The sequence below is a fragment of the Thunnus albacares genome, chromosome 7, assembly GCF_914725855.1.
Source record: "Thunnus albacares chromosome 7, fThuAlb1.1, whole genome shotgun sequence".
NCBI classification, from domain to species: domain Eukaryota; kingdom Metazoa; phylum Chordata; class Actinopteri; order Scombriformes; family Scombridae; genus Thunnus; species Thunnus albacares.
In genome coordinates, this window is record NC_058112.1 from 13,198,296 (window position 1) to 13,212,189 (window position 13,894).

Consider the following 13,894-nt stretch of genomic DNA (forward strand, 5'->3'; position numbering starts at 1 on the left):
GTGGCAGATTGGGAGTAAAACGTGAGACAAAGCAATTGCATTTCATATTGAATTGGGAATAAGGGACAACATGGACTCCCCTTACACCCCCCTCATTGTGTGGACTTCCTGCAGAGACAGATGAAAGTCCAGAGGAAATTGAAAGGCCTTATCAGTTAGTCTGATAACCCCACAAGTTAAGGACCCTGTCAGTCTCTCAACTCTGACATCAGATGTGTTTTTTTGCAGAGGAATACAGTTGCTTGTCAATAAGTTTTAAGAATGCAAAAGCAACACACGTGACACTGCACCTAAGTGTATTCCATGAGGGGCTGCTCTTTGACCTCCCATTCAACTACATGTTTACTAATCTACATTAGCAAAATAAGTTATGCAGTTGCTCCTTAAAGCTGACATTGTAGCTGTCAGTCTATAATGGTGGATATACCTAAGCACAGAACCTGTCATCGCCAAACCATCTGAATATATTTGTCAAAGAATTTAGGATTTTCCATGACATGAGATGGAGAAATGGTTCTAATCTGACAAGAGCAGTGACATGATACAGCTTGAAGCCATGAGGAAAATATCCATACGAGGACAATAAAAGTGTAAAGAGTAAAAGGTCTGTATGCACAGTGGTAGTAATTATGAAGTAAAGTGGTAGTCATTATGAAAAATTATATGTTACTATATTATATTATTTTGTATTTGATATTAATCAATATCAATATTGACAATCCAATTGATTTAGTGCTTTTACTTTTACACTAAATCAGAGAATTGTGAAACGGGCTAATTTGAGGTCTTTAAGAAAATTTCTCCATTAATTATGCAGAAGTCCAGTTTGTCTTGGTCGGTGTGGCAGATTAGGTTTTCTCCTCACTTCTTCTTCTTCTTCTTCTTTCCAGCTCACTTAATTGGCACCAGGCTGAATACAATGAATCAGCTGTGCACTGATTACTGGGCAGCGCGTTCAGCGCTATATATAGGCAGGTGACTGTTCCTCGGATAGAAGTTTCTGCCTCTTTCTGGAGCCTGATTTCCATGCGGCTGGAGTGTGCACAGTTTGGCGTACTGGTATGTCTGCCATGTTTCCTTGCAATCTGGTCTCACAGCATTTGTAAGGTGTGTATTTTTAGTCTTCCTGTGCTTCAGGTTCATAGCGTGTGCTATTGGCATTATATATTCTTCTGCTCCTTGCTTTGCAGCGCAATCTGCTCGTCTCCTGGATGCAGACCAGAGCAATATTGCCTCGCTTCAAGCCCTTGTTTAATGCAGCGTCATTTGTGTGTCAGGGTAGACTGGCTTAATTTTATTTCGCTAACTTTAAACGAGCTAAATGTAACTTTTTCTTTTTGGTCTCTGATCTGCCATGACAGTGATTGAGCTTTGGCTTTGTGGCTTTCCCCCTCCAGCTGCTGGGAAGTTGCACCTTCACTCTCTTTGGTATATATACATGAGTTTGCATTACTTTTGATTCAGGTGTAGTTCTCAGTTGGTAATTTTGTAGTATTTTTGAAGCCAGGCTGTGTACTACAGTGGGTGGCCCTTTCCAAACCCCCGGCCCCCACTCCCTTAGCAACTGCTGTTCTGTCTCTATAGATCTACATTTCTACAACAGCTGGTTTTGTTTTGTCTCTGCTGTTTTGGCACTACATCAGCTGTTTTGCCTCTATGTTTCTGCATCTCTACTCTGCAGGCACCATCTGTATATCAACTGGTTTTATTTCTGTTGTTTTTTTGTGTGTTTTGTTTTGCACTGCAACTGGTTTGGCTCTGTGGCTCTGTCTTCGCTCAGTTCAGCTGGGAATGAACTGAAGCTACTGGTTTTTCTGTAAGAATATAAGAGTGTATGTTTTCATTTTTTTTCCCCGTTTTTCTTTTTTTTCTTGAAGTTTATTTTAACTACAGATTCATTTATATGGTCCGATTTATTGTTTAGCTGCATTAGGTTTTTGTTTGTTTGTTTTTTGGTTGTTAGAAGATTTTTTCTTTCTTCCTGTGTTTAATTGTTTTGGGTGTTATTATTATTATTATTATTATTATTATTATTATTATTATTATTATTATTATTATCATTATATTTTTTCTTTTCTTTTTTCTTTTTCTTCCGCTTGTATTTGTGGATTCCTCCTGTGATGTGCCCTCCCTTTGGTCAACTATGTGTGCGTGTGATGTGTGTGTGTTTTAACATGCATTCTTTTTAATTATAATTGACCGCTGTGGTGGCATTCAGCTGGCCCAATATATAGTGTTGTTAATTGTTTGCTTTTTCCTTCTTTTCTGTGCTGGGCAGGAGCTGTTGGGCCTAAGCTTATGGCAGTCTGATTCCCCGGTGATGGTGTCCCTTCACTGATCCCTTACAGTATAGCACCTGGGTATCATTTGGACAGTGTGGTGTAAGCCCCAGCCCTGCTCCTAGCATCTTTTAATAGCAAACGAATGGGCTAATAGGGATTGTGCAATATTTGTTGAGGTTCTACTTTCTATTTTGAGATTTGGGTTGACCTGTTGTCATTTTAGCAAAAGCAATAGTATTAATAATGTTACTGTTCACGTTTTTCTGGAATCACAGTGGTGCTGTTGAGCCTGTGTGACCTTTCTTTTTTGGGTCCCAAAGTGGTACACTCAAGAATTTACTTGGGGTGAAATTCCGCAGCATAGTTGACACTATTAAAAAAAAAAACAAAAAAAAAAACTCCCCAGCTATTGCCACATGGACTACAACTGTAAGAACTTTAGTACCTTTTAGTAATTTTAGAAATCAGCAAAGGAGATGTGAAGTGACGTGCTTTAAAGGGGACATAATATGCTTTTTGTGATGGTATCAGATACCTTTGATAAACATCAGGGCCAGACTGGGACAAAAATTCAGGCCAGGAATCTAGTCAGGCCAGCTCATAGACCAGGGGTACTTAATTAACTTAATAAATCTGCATGATTATTATTCATCTCTCACATACATAGGCTACCTTTTTAAATAAGCACACACGATTAAGTTTCCGCACAGCCAAATATTCAAAGAGTATCACAGCAGCATAACACAACTACAAAATTAATCTGACCAAAATCACCATATTAAGCTACCAGCAGAATAATAGTTGGGTCAGTAACACAGAAAGAAGGCCTGAGTGGCATGGGTCTTGGGCAGACCCACGAAGCCCCTCTATGATTCTGGAATAAGAAAATAAGGTATGAGTAAAGACAAAAGGTGCCATTTTTGCCATTGAAGTATGCTTTTTTATACATAGTTCGTAGCCTAGGCTATTCTTGTTGTGCATGTTCTGTGTGTGGGACTATTTGCACCATTGACCTGTGGACCTTTGTCTTAGGGAAAATTTGGTAAGCAGACCCTTAAGACTTATATTTGAGTACCCTTATCATAGACCAACAACACATTTTGAGACAACAGACCCTTCAATGTAATATATTCCAAAAACAAAGTATTTATTTCGGGGGGGTGTACACAACATCTACAAACATTCACAATGAAATGAAGGTTAAGATATTGTAAACCTAGTTCTATAAGCACAGGCGGAGCCCTCTGCTGGACTCTACTGAACTCTATGGGTAATACTCTTCTCCAGTCACATGCACACAATCGCCCACTGAAATTTACATGTAATAGCTGGCCAATCAGAAAAACGCCTACCAATTAAGTGCGCCTCACACAGTATAAAAGGCAGCGTCTCACTGCTACTCACATCCTGAAACCACTTCAGCAGACAGCAGCAGGGTCCATTGGTAGAGGCCGTGCATTCAATATAACCACCAACATCTGGGTCATCTCTGTGTACCATGGCACTGAACGGCAGTCTGTGGCTATCAGCCTAACCGACAACTGCTCTTGTCTCACTTTCTCCAGCAGAGGAAGAATGACATAAAGAGGAGGAAGGTGTGAAGTAGCCTCCTTGGCCATAGCATGTGTGCAAATGCATGGATTGTCTTGCGGTGTCAGGGAGAACCAAAGCGGGCAGTAGGTGTTGTTTCAACTGGTGAACAGGTCCACTTTCACTCTCCAAAACTGGTTCCAAATCTGCTGCACCACCTTGGGGTGGCTGTTGAACATGGCCCGTGCCGATGTGACAGTCATTTCAGCACCGCAGACTCTCCCCATGTGCAGGGCTTCAGGGGGGGTCTGCTGGCATTTTGCGTGCTGGCATGAGCTGCTCTTTGGTTGCGGGAGGGCCGGTGCTGCAGTGTCTCCATTTAGGTGGTCTGGGAGGTGGCTGCTGCTAATGGTGGTCTGCCCTGCCTGTGCGCTCTCCTCCTCACTGTGGTGTTGCAGCAATGCACCTCATCACCTCTCTGGCTAGAAGAAGGGGCGAGCGGCAGATGGTGGCTCAGCTGCGCCTTCTCCTCTTCAAGCCTCTCAAAGTGCTGAGTGACAGAGGAAATGGACCCGAAAAGACCATCCAGAGCTATGTGGATGCCAAGGAGGTCTTCTCCGTCCTTTCTCTGTAGGGCGGTGTGTCCCAGCCACACGTGACGTGAGCCCATCTTGGCAAGCGACATTACACACCCCACGGCAGTAGCAGCTCCCTAAATTGGGTCATTGGCTGGTGCAGATGACCCGAAATTTGACCCGTTCCATGGGTCAAATTTCTGTCCATTTCCTCTGTCACTCAGCAAGGTGACCCATTCCGTGGGTCAAATTTGTGACCCTACACCCTCAGGAAGGAAATCAGACCTGAGGCTGGTGACTTCATTTTCAGTGGCTCCTTCCCAGACGCTTTGACACACTGCTAAATGTCCGAGAGAGGAAGCTAAAGAAAAGCTGTTTGAGCCGGATGAGCTGGGTCATAAAAGCCTGGACGTGGCCAGCTAACCAGTGTGGCGGGATAAGAGGGAGGCATTGTGAGTGCTACACGCTCTGCCGCCATGGCCATAACCTCTGGGAAATCACAGTGAACTGAAGTCGGAGTTGGTTTTCCAAAGGTCAGTGATGTTGCAGACACAGACGTGTCATGAGGCCGCTGGGACAGTCTCAGCCAAGGCATCCGGCAGCGGCGGTGGCAGGGCACTGGACAAAGCCGGGGACACATCATCGACTAAGAGATCTATCTCAAGCTCCAGGTCACTCTTGTCACAGTGGAGCGAGATGTCACACAGCTGAAAACGGTCCCACCATTGCCGCCGTTGAAACGGAGGAGGTCCTCAGCAGTAAACACAGGGCAGTGGCTGCACAATTGTTAAAACATATGTAAAACGTGTGTGCAACAGTTCTTTCCACTGGCTTGTTAGCTAACATTAATGTGATGTTGCTAATCAAGATGGTAATTACTTACCATAATACGGCCATTGGAAATGCATTGATTATCCTAGCAATCTAGCTAACACTAATGGTGTAATAATTGTTGGATACATGCCTGACGGGGGCTAGTGTTTGTGTGTGATTTGTTCGTTTTTTTGCCCTTTCCATCTCATCTTCACCTTTTCTCTTTTGCTGTTCCATCCATATTGCATTTTACCTAACTTTGTTTTGCACACAGACTGGAAAATTTACGGGCAATGATGTTGTTGATGCAGGAGGCTACATGCATTGGATCAACCAGGTGTCACGATAGGTATGGATATTACCATCAGGTCAAAAGCAATGAAAGGGAGGGGTGGACTGCATGCCTACAGGTCTGAATGGTTGTGGCTGTCCTGTGTTTTTGCTATGATTTATCTTAATAATTTTACATTTTGATATTGGCCTGACACCCCAGGCCAATCAGCAGATGAATCAAGTAGGCCAGCGGGAATTGGCCTGCTGGCTCAGTCCAGGCCTGCTAACCATGGTCAGAGTTTCAAAACTTGAGGTTAATGTATGTAGAAATTCTCCTTGCAAGTCAAAAGCCCGGGCTTCAACCTGCTCTGAATGCTTAATTTGCAATGTTTTTTTCTACCTTGCCAAGTTGACGTCGGCTCATTGTGCATGCCCATAAACAGCCCATCATTCTGTAGCCTTTGTTGCTAAGGTTTTTCCATTAGTTTGCGTGGTCCATTCTTATATTTTGGATCGCATTCGGGCTTGAACGTGTATGGATTTATTTGAGAAATTGACATTTTTAGTAAAAAATGGGAAAAGTAGTGAAATCCTACTATTATAGTTTGTTTCATGGTTTGTTGACGTAGCCTCCGGAGTCTTCCGTGGGGCACAGTGTTGAAGATCAGGCCAATCAGAATTGATTGGACTCCTCAGGATGGGGGCCTTAAAGAGACGGGAGCTAAAAGGGTGTATTTCAGAAAGAGGCTGAACTGAGGGGCTGAGTTAAGAGTTAGTATAATTTAAATTGGGAGTTTTTTAAACTGTAAAGTCATGCAAATATATTCCAATAGTGCCCCAAATTAAAAATTTAGACCCATAAATATGCATGTGTCCCCTTTAACATTGTCCATAGCAAAAAAATGGACTATAATACCCCCTGTTTTGAATTTACTTCTCACCTCTGTTGTTGTGTTACCTCCTGATGTCTGGCCTGTGATCCAGTTGTATTACCCACAGTACATTGTCTGTGTGGCCTCTGTTTATGGTTCACATCTGTCACAGGTGGCGAGAGACAGACAGAGAAAGAGAGGGGGACAGAAAGAGAGAATTCCCCCACATGCAGTCTTCTGTGCAGGGCACAGACAGTAGGCTCTGTGGTCTGTGTTGTAGGCGTTATGGTTTTTGCTTACTGTGAGAAAGAGGTTCTGTAGTTGCTTCATTTAGTAGACATAACAGAGTTTCCAACAGATCTTTCTGTATTGTTCCACTGCACTGTAAGGCCAGAGAGCAGGAGAGCAGACCATTGACCCCCCTCGAAAGAAAGAAGCAGAGACAGCAGTGGCTTGAGTTGTTTTCATGGTGGAATTATCACACCTCTGTGTCATATGACAGCCTATCATGACACTTGTTGGGAGGACTGTAGCATGAGGATGATTGAAAGGAAGGATATGAAGGATATGTAATATAGACCCAATAATCTATTTCAAAATCTTGTTGGTAAAATGTAGTGCATTACATATCCAAGCGTTGGTGTTTGACTCCCTTCACTGTGTGAAAGCATCTGAACCAGGAGCTGCAAAATGTCCCTGACCATAATTGGACTGAAGATGTTTCCGCATTGTGGAACTCAACATGTGCTTTGCTGGAGTAACTGCTGGAGCATCAATGGCTGATTACAGCAACAATATTAACTCAAAACTACACTTGGATAAATGAGCATCCACTGGGGTTTTTCTCAGTAGAGTGGATATGGTTGAGGACATTGTAAATGTACTGAAAACAATGATGACAAACAAGACATGGCCTATAGTTACACAGTTACAATGACTGAGCACACACATCACTGATTAGCAGTGAGTCCTGCTGAAGACAACAAAACAGGAAATGCTACAGAGAGAAAGATGTTTGACAGATTGGCTTGGTTACTGTTGACTAAACTGGGAAAATGTGAGTCTGCCAAGGCCATCACATACCTGGGGGAGATGGTCCAGTATGGAATTGTGTAGTACAGGATAAAGTTACAGCTATCATTCACTATGTGCCACCAACTACTAAGAAATTAGTCATGCATTAAATAGGTATGGTGTGTTATTATCACCAATTTTGGGAAAAAACATTGCTGCAGTTATTGCACCCATGACAAATTTGATAAACCACTCTAAGTATGTCTAAAACACATTTTGACAAATGTCAAAAAGTGCTGGTTGCTCCATGGGTAGAGGAACAATTTTCACTGCAGGTGGACACTTCAATGTGGGAGCAAGTGTTGTCCTGTTACAGGAAGATTAATGGGGAAGGGGGGTGGGTGGGGATGAGGGTGTTAAAATCCACCAGTTCAATTGTGTTAGAAGGAAGCACTAGCATTAACATGAGCATGTACATGGGGTAATTGGGGGCATTGTGGTCTATACAAATCACAAACATCTTGGATTTTGTTGATCATAGCAACAAAATGTTGGCTATTTTATGCCTTTTTTAGACAGTGATAGTAGAGTAGGTCCTCAGCCAGATTTGAATTAGGGATGTTGCAAGTCATGGTTCATCTTCCTAACCCCAAAGCTACAGGGGCACCTCTACAGGCCTGCAAGTAATTTTGTCTTTTTATTAACTGAGCCATAGGCTTACCTTAATCTTAACTGTATATTAACCATAGTTTATTTGCCATAACCAGTCCCTAACCCACAATCTCTTCCTAAGATACTGAAGAAAGCATAAGCAGAAATTAAAACTTATTGAAGGTATTCCAGGGTTGAAGAATGGTGTAAAATTCTCCAATATTGATGTTCTTAACTGGTGATAGAGTTGCTCAACTACAGTGCCTTTTTGCTGGCCAGGTGTTGTAGTGTTATTTATTAATACTTTTGCTTTGCCTTGGGTAACTACCTATTGGCCCACTCAAGAGGCTTACTTACTATCAATTCTCTCTCTTGCTTATTATTGAAAATGTATCTTTAAAAATGTCAAGAAGTTAGGAAGCATTGAGCTCATTTATTTTAAAGGGGAATACTACTGCTACTCTATTTGTTTATCTATTGCTTTGGCACATTTAATTAAACATATGTGATTAACTCACTCCCTAAGCTTGAAAGTAATGCTCAGAGTATGTTAAAAATTACATGTTTATGTTATTAAAGCTAATCTGTAATGTTCCACATATAATCACCCTCTGTAGCAGTGAAAGGTCACTAAATGGCTGTGAGAAAGCTTGCCATTACTTTGAATCCACCACACTATATGAGTGTATGTGAAAAACTGTTTAAAGTGCTACTGCTGTTTTCAACAAGTGTTTGCTAACCATGCCTGTTTGCTGTGTTTTATGGCACACAGGTCAATATATTAGTTATGTATTGATTAGAAAAGAAAGAAAGAAAAACATTACGGCTTTAAATGATAGAACCAATTTACTCTTTCGGACTACAATGTTAGCTTGGCAGTCTCAGTAAATCATATTCCACCACAATGCTAACAAAGGAAGATAGAGAAATGTACTAATGAACAATAAATCTTGAATCTTTGAGATGTGTGTGTTATGTTGTCAATATTGTTTCACCCATTTACTGTAAATAGAGGGAGATAGATTGGTAAGCAGAATGAGACCTCTACTGTAATGTGTATAAATCTTTATTGACCTACACAATATCAGAAATAAAGTGTGTGATCTCTCTTCAGATTCCCCATTAAACCCAGTTGCTTACAGTATATGATTTCAATGTCTCAAAAATATTGAGTGGCTTTTCGTGTAACCTTCATTCTATCAGATCCCCCCTACTGCTGTTCCTCAATCCTCCTTTACCCACCTCTCAGAGGCCTTGCTGACCTTATTATAAAAATTTTGACCTTTTCACCAGCTGGCTTCTCCAGTTGCGGACAAGGGCACATTACAGGTAAGTGATCAGTCGAACAGAATGGCTGACAAGGGCTCAGATGGACAGGACAGTGGGTGGTAGAGTGCTGGGGGCGGAGCTTGGGGTGGAAAGGCTCCTGAATGTCAGAGACGAGGGCAGTGATGAGGAAGAAAGAAAGTGAGAAACACAGGAGAGTCAAGGTACCCTGGCATGCTGTTCACTGTCCAGATGACCCCTCTCACTTTCTCTCAGCAGAAGGATGTGCCTGCCAGCGATTCAGTCCATCATGTTGACTCTAACAGCTGAGCAACATCTGTTCATTAGACTTGACAGATGAAAGAGATGCCTGTGAAGATAGGATGAGGAGGAGGAAAGCATATCCAACATAATAAATTTCTCACATAATTATGAGGAGTTCATGTTATATAGCATCCCACCAGGCTGCACTGATAGGTAGCAAGAGGAAATTGTGAGTGGTAATCGAGGCATTTGCTTCATCTGTCACGCTTCTTTCAGCTCCATTGTGCTGTGCTGAAGGTCTTTCTCTCCATTACATTGTTTTGTTGCTTTTTTTCCCCAACCCCTGAAATGTCACAGGGAAACAGGCACAAAGCATTGACATGGATGGGAACCGATAAATAATGCAGCGTACATTACCCTCCCCCTCCCTCCCCCCACATGCACCTCCTTCCACCTCCACTCCTGTGTTTGTAGGGGACAAGACGGTAGAGGGCAAGCACCCAAGGGACACTGGGGCCAGAAATGCCTTAGTGTACAGCACAATACATACATATTCACAAACAAAAACACATGCTTCCTGCCCACATTTCTATGAAGAACTCATTTTAATTTTTATACAATACTGTTTGAGAATCCTAACACACCCTAGCAAGGAAAATACTAGGATAATACTAAAATAACATGTAGACAAAGAGACCTGAAAAATAATCTAGTCATACTTGAACATGCACATACTGTTTAACATTACCTATTATATACTATAGCTTCTTTATGTACACTTTATTGAACATGCTTGTGAGGGTATACATCGGGATGCAGGCAGAAAGAGTGGCCATGCATGAAAAGAATTTGATTTTATCACCCTGGGAAGCAGGTCACACCACCCAAGCCTTTGACAAATACTGTGGTTGAGAAAAAGGGATTAGAAAGAAAGGTCAGGGAGAGCACGACTGAGACAGAAAAGAGAATTAAGTCATCACTAGCTATCTGAAGTTCAAACACAACATTCTGTCCACTCCCCCTCCATCCTTATCTCCCCCACAACAGCAACACTGGTGGCTGGCTGTGTGTTAGCCCGACAAGCTTTTTCTACAGGTGATAGGCATTGGTGACACATTTTTAAAGTGTTTTCCACATGTTCCTGGCATTTGGCGAGGATTGATAAGGATGTGTCTTGGAGGAAACAAAACACTGTTGTGAACTGGTACATGCACAATTAAGCATTTTAAACTTATTCCTTCATGCTTTCGCTTTTAATTGGATTCAGGGTGCAAAAATACGAGAATTATGGGTTTTGTTTCAGGTGAAATCTGCAATCCAGTTTCTATAGTAACCACTTCCGCCAGGGAAACAAGTCAACATGGCAACAAGTTCTCCAAATTAAAGGTCAAAATACATTGTTTGTCCATATCCAATAGAACGACACACGTTTTCTGATCTGATGTCACCATCGACACAACATAGAGTTAGGTTAGGGGTGACCGCATTCATGAAAAACATTTGTTGACTGTCAGTAGGAAACTGAAAGTGAACAGTGGTGTCCTGTGGCAAAGTCTGATGTTTTGTTGCCCTATCCATCCACCCCAGCCTCCCTCTTCGGCAAACTTTGTGGCTCTCTAACAGTGCCATTCTACTTCCATCTTTGCTTCCAACTGACAAGGTTAATTTTTCTTACAGCTGCTAGAGGGCCTTATCACTTTAAAATAAACATATGTTGTTTTGGGGAATTTGTTGAAAAGACTGATGCTGTAGATTTTAAAGTTTGCAGGGGGTTAGGAATCACATGTCACACTTTGTGACTGTCCTTTACTTTTATGAGCTTGGACAAATCTAAACACGATCCTGTAGTTTCAACTGGTTAACAACAAACATCTGAATACTGTACTGTTTACTGATCTGTGTTTTATAAAGAAACAGAGAGAGGAAATGCATAAATCCTGCTTTATTTTCTTACATGCACTATTCCTCAAGGGAAGTCCTAAGTTTCACTTTATGCACAGAACAAAGCACCAGTGATTGATTGCTTCTGACCGTTATCATTGCCCACCTGATCACCAGAATCATCTCAGTTTGTCAAGTGCAAAATAGTTGGATACATCAAGGAACACACCTGCCAACACAACTTCTTCTTGCAGCCTTTACTCATATGGCAATGCTTCAAACATCAGAAACACAATTCCTTGCCTTGCAAAAATTCTATTTTCTCCCTGAGTAGTTTGCTTCTCATCTTTTTACATGACTCTAAGTGAGGCTCCCCTTTACAAAACAGACACTTATTTCAGAGCATTGAACGTTGAACATTTTGCACACTTGGCTAAGAGTCTTTTTCCTAGTAGCACTTAATGCCATGTGGACAATTTTGTGATTTAAGCTCTGCATGCATTGCTGTGTGTGATGGAAGCAGTATATGACATTTTAGATCACCAAAGACTAGATGCACTGCAATTTCGGGGTTGGTCATGTATTAAATCAATTACATCTTGCACAGTGACATACCTTTTTTGGTGCTACTGGATATGTCACCATGTTTTCCATCAAGTCTGTCATAGCACATGTGGTGACAGGAAGAGATTATTTGGATATGAACAAATAATGCGCAGAATGGACAGCGTTCATATCTTTGCAGTAATATTAATTTTTCCTGTGTCACCAACTGACTGAATTTGAGTCGAGCATGACTCCCAGATGCTCCACTCATTAGCATGGCTGGGGAGTGCTCTTCTTCCAGTTGACGGTGCAACCTAAGCGGGTTAGGTGTAGCATCAACTTGGCTGTGTAGTAAATGGCCTATTTCTTGGACCTGGCTGTGACAATGAGGTTGTATAAGTAAAAGGACACCAGCATGCCCTGTGCATGTAACGGTTGCAGTGCCGTGTCAAACTTGCATCAGGGGGTGAGTGACCAGTTGCGTAGCGGTAGTCAGGAAACTGTGATATCCTGCTTCAGCCCCCTTCACTGCCAAACCCTTCATATACAGGAGTTTAGCCCATGGGGGCCGGTACAGAAAGGGCCAAGCCAGCAGGGAGGTCTGTGAACTCACCACCACTGGCTGCTCTGTAAATGTAGCAACAGCAATATTTGTTTCATTGTGTTCAGTCCTCCTCGTCTCTTGTAGAGATCGATGAAGAAGAACACAATACGCACATACTCCCCTCACTCTGTGTTAAGCACGTGTCAGGTGTATTTCTCCCTTATGGAGAGATAACTCTCTCTGATGCCTCGCTCTTCACTGAAGAGACAAGTTGTGCACGCCATTCCAAGGCAAAATGGTAATGGCTGCCATAACAACAGGGGGCAGGCATGTTATTCACAGTCACTACATCAGATGAGGTGTGTTTTCTGACAGCACTACGCCAAACATAATGCTCACACATTGGCACAGCGCTGTGATGCTTCTTGACATCACTGCAGATAAGGGGCTGGTGTGGAAGGAGCCATGCCGAAGGGGCGACCCATGAACGCACCACTGCTGGCTGCTCCGTGAACACAGCAGTAGACTTTGTGTTATTGTGTCCAATCTTCCTTTTCTCCCGTTTGGAGATTGATGAGGAAGAACATGCCACACATGCACACCCCTCACTCTGGGATAAGTGTGCGTCAGGTGTGTTACTCCCTGACGGAGAGATAATGCAACCTGATGCCGCACACTCAGCCAGAGAGACACATTGTACACACCACTCCATGACAAAGCGGAAACGGCGGCCACAAAGTCAGGCAAGCGTGTTATTCAGTGCCGTTACATCGGGTGAGTTATGTTTTCTGACAGCATCATGCTGACTGTAACGTGTATGAACCAGCACAGTGCCATGAGGTCTCTGGAAATCACTACCTAGGCTGGCACAAGTATTGTGCAACACTGGCTAGCTGTGACACTGTGTGATTTAATCAGTACCGTTACATTGAGTGATGTGTATTTTCTAACAGCATCACACCGACTGTAATGTACACACGCCGGTGCAGCTCTGTGATGTCTCGGGGGCGGGGGACTACATCCATGTAAAAATTGAGTGTCACCTACCCAGTTGCAATTTTTACAGTATCGTGGCACCAGGCCTGTGGTTGACAGTAGGGATGTGCAAAGAGCCCAGTATTTGTATTGGTATCTATACTTGTTGAGGCAACAAAATTATTTATATTTGTATTTGTTTTCAAATAAAAATGGAAATAGGCTTAAAAATCATGTTTTTGTTTTTATTACTTATTATTATTTTATTAGAAAATTTGTGTTACAATAAGTGTTCATGAATAAACTACCTTAAGAAGGAGGTCCCCACACCGGGTCTCGAACTGGAGTCTCCCAGATCGTAGACGACTGCGCTGACTGCTGAGCTAAAACCAAATGCATCACAAATCT

General features: G+C 42.4%; 1 long non-coding RNA gene across 1 annotated transcript; it reads left to right on the forward strand.

Moving 5' to 3' along the window:
* The first annotated feature begins 845 nt into the window (after nucleotides 1-845).
* On the forward strand, nucleotides 846-2,711 carry LOC122985079. The gene is made up of 3 exons (XR_006404016.1): nucleotides 846-1,059; nucleotides 1,362-1,428; nucleotides 2,279-2,711. It is a non-coding gene; the product is annotated as an uncharacterized LOC122985079 (long non-coding RNA).
* The last annotated feature ends 11,183 nt before the right edge of the window (nucleotides 2,712-13,894 follow it).